General features: G+C 37.8%; 1 long non-coding RNA gene across 1 annotated transcript; it reads right to left on the bottom strand.

The window, feature by feature from the left end:
• Positions 1 to 497: 497 nt before the first annotated feature.
• LOC124874559 lies at positions 498 to 3,282 on the bottom strand. Its single transcript, XR_007039838.1, has 5 exons — positions 2,725 to 3,282; positions 2,250 to 2,314; positions 1,611 to 1,752; positions 900 to 976; positions 498 to 814 (listed from the first exon to the last, which is right to left on the bottom strand). It is a non-coding gene; the product is annotated as an uncharacterized LOC124874559 (long non-coding RNA).
• Between the last annotated feature and the right edge of the window lie 309 nt (positions 3,283 to 3,591).

Genomic DNA, 3,591 nt, shown 5'->3' on the forward strand with positions numbered 1-3,591 from the left:
TTTTGAACTCTGGTATGTCACCCATAATGTTGTGTGCATTTCAATATTTTGAGCAAAACTGTGCTCTTACCCTTCTAATTGAACTTTCACACTCTGCTCTTACTGGTGCAATGTGCAATCAATGAAGACTGGCTACCAGGCTGGTCCAATTTAGCCATGAAACCTCCCACACTAAAATGACAGGTGTTTCAGTTTCATTGTCCAACCCCTGTACATCCATACTATGTGGAAAGATCTATTGCCCATGTATTAAAAAAAAAAAAAATCCAAATATTACAGATGGAAAATTAGCAGAATTAAATTTTTATTTAAAAATTAAATAATTTTTAAATGAATGAGGAAAATAAGTAGCAGTATGAAAATATGACTGAAGACCTGGTCTGAATTTAAAATTTTTGTAGAAGACATAATTATTCTATTTTTTGCTGCCATGCAAACTGAGTACTTGCATCTATAACAGAGTTGATTGTGCCTGTAGTCTGACAACTGTTGTAAAATTGTAATTCATTGATTAAAATGTTCATTTAATTGAAACTCTAGATAAAATAATATTAGATGACAAAACAACTGAATTGTGCAAAAATCAATGACCAAACAATTTATTGTAAGAAACGTAAAATGCAAAACTAGCTTTAATAAATAAGTACTTGCACTACCATTTATACAGTTTATTAATTACATCTGCACCAATAAACTGTATCTGATCAAATCTAAACAAGGTAGAAATGTGCCCAAGTCCGAATGAAGGTTCATCCTCCTTGGCATAATTGACAGCAGCTCCCTTTGAAGTCATTCACCACATCTGCTGACCTCCCTGAAAACAATACAGAAACAATCAATATCATAGCTAGAAGGCAAAAAAAAAGTAAATGTGTTCCTCTGTAGGTTCAGCAGGCTACCATGGTTGGGTGTGCTGCATTTGGATGCACCAATCGGTCAGAGAAAGGAATCCGTATGTATGGCTTCCCAAAAGATCCTGAAAGAAGGAAAAAATGGTTGGTTCAAGTCAGTAGAAGCAAGCTCACCATCACCAGAGGTCACAACAACAGGAAACGATGTGCTGTAAGTTCAATCTGCACACTGCACTGGAAAATGCACAAGGGCCTAATGAAATGTGCAAGAAAATAAATAAATAAATCACTTTACAGGCACATTTTGAAAAAGGACAGTTTGTGAAGGGCACAGTCAGGCCAAGTGAGACTGAGGGCTGATGCCGTTCCAACCCTTTTTCTTCATCGCCCAGAACCAAAGAGGAGGAAGGATCCTGCAATGAGAAGTCCAGCAGAACTTCCACTGCATGTTGATCCACTGACTAGTGATCACACATATAGTTCTAAAGTAAACTTTGGTACGAACCGTGTTAAATAATACGTTTCAAATTTTTAACCTAATCTTCATGCTAACAGTGCCATTATAATTTCAGAAATGAAGGAAGGAAGAAACAGAAATGAAGCAAGTGAGATGAGGGAAAGTGAAGGGGAAAAAGATGATGAAATTGTAGCCTCAGAGGACAGGGACATGCCAGGAACTGATGCGCCAGGGTCAACAGGGCAAGGAGTATGCATCAACAGGGAATACAATGATGACACTTTGGAAGGAGAGTACAGTACCTTATTGATACTGAAGGAATTCAAACCAGGAGCGCTGTGTTGGCCATCACATGAAGCCTTCAGTCTGGTCCAGAAAGTTGAAAAACTTTTCAGAACGAGGTCCAATAAATCTGTCATGGAGCTCCCAAATGCCATGGATACTCTAGAGAGAGATGCAAATCTGTTAGAAAGCATGCTTCCTTCATGTCACGAAGTGCAAAGAAAAATAACCACCAGATTCATCAGGCTGAGACTAAGAATAGCAGCAAAACATATCTTTAATGAAAAAAAAAATTTCTGGCCAATGCTGGATATCTTGGAAGTAAAAGCCAGGTGAAAAACACGAAGAAAAAACAATGTCAAACCTCATCTTGCACCCCAACAAACAAGCCCTAAGCAAACATGTTGACTGTTACCACGGACCTTTGATTGTTTAAAAGTATTTTTTGTTACTGTTCTACTGTGTATTAATGCTGATATGTTCCAGTAATAATTCTTAATTTCTTGTTCTGTCTTGAGATAGATTCTAATATCTACTTAAACTTCACTCATGACTGTAAATACAAACTTTGTGAAGGTCTTAAAATCTTAAAATAATTTTGTTCAAACATCTTGATTCAGCTCATTACTTTTAAGGACAGAAAAATGAGATCTTGTTACATTTGTGGTGCTTTGTATGCAACATGGTCCAGCAGTTCATTTAAGCCATTCTCGTGTGAGTTTACCTGGAAAAGAATAATAAAAAATGACTCATCTTCACAATCACGTTTAACGATAATGTCCCCATTTATGTGGCCGTCATTGACAAACAATCTATAACTTTAACTAAATTAAACATGCCAATATCACAGTATTTTTCAATATGTGCTAGTTCAGTAGCTGGAATTAGAATACAAATTAGAAAATTATCAAAGTTAAGAATGTAAGCTGTAATGGACATTTTAAAATGCTGATTCCGACACGATGAGATAGACCCGTCTAAACCCGCCATGCTTACAATGAGCTAGCTGCAGTTAAAATACAACAGGCGAGTTAACATGCTTAATTAAACCTGGTGATGTAAAATATTATTGCTAAACTGCGATAGAGAACAGTCAACTAATAGCAAAATATTGTTGTATTTTCATCAACTTACCGGAAAAAAATCGTTCTGAAACACCGAGAATGAACTACGTCCAGTGCTGGAGCTGCTGGTGTTTGGAACTATTCACAGCTCCATGACCCACGTGACTTCTGCATTCCATTCTTTCTATAGAAGTCTATGGGAGTGTCGTAACTCTCTCTTTCTATGGCGCTGCTGTGGCCTAAGACCATGCCAGAGGAGGACCAGTGGGTATCAACAGTCTTATTTAGAGTTTTGTGCCAAAGGGAAACTGGAGTTCCAGGCCCGTCATCAGCTGTGGTATTTTCCCCCTCAGCCGTCTGCAACATCTGCCAGGTTTTTGGCCCATCCCTTACTGCTGTGGATGCCGTACAGGCTGTGGAAGGTTCGGTTCCTTTGCACTGACCAAGCCTGTAAGCACCCTCTGAGCAGTGGAGGTTTTCACAGGCAGGTGCGGGATATTGACCACTTTTACAACCTGGTCACAGAGACACTGATATGCTCAAAGTGCTATCGGAGCTACCTGTCTTGGAATAGGGATATTCTTGAGCAGCTGGACATGGCCCATTGCTCTCAGTTCAGAGTCATTCTTACCCCTGGGTTTGTTGTTGCTGTTGTGTGATTTAATGCTTTTTTTTTTTGTAAAATGTTTCTGCATATACAGGTCCTTCTCAAAATATTAGCATATTGTGATAAAGTTCATTATTTTCCATTATGTCATGATGAAAATATAACATTCATATATTTTAGATTCATTGCACACTAACTGAAATATTTCAGGTCTTTTATTGTCTTAATATGGATGATTTTGGCATACAGCTCATGATAACCCAATATTCCTATCTCACAAAATTAGCATATCATTAAAAGGGTCTCTAAACGAGCTATGAACCTAATCAT

This window comes from Girardinichthys multiradiatus, chromosome 9 (assembly GCF_021462225.1).
Source record: "Girardinichthys multiradiatus isolate DD_20200921_A chromosome 9, DD_fGirMul_XY1, whole genome shotgun sequence".
NCBI classification, from domain to species: Eukaryota; Metazoa; Chordata; class Actinopteri; order Cyprinodontiformes; family Goodeidae; genus Girardinichthys; species Girardinichthys multiradiatus.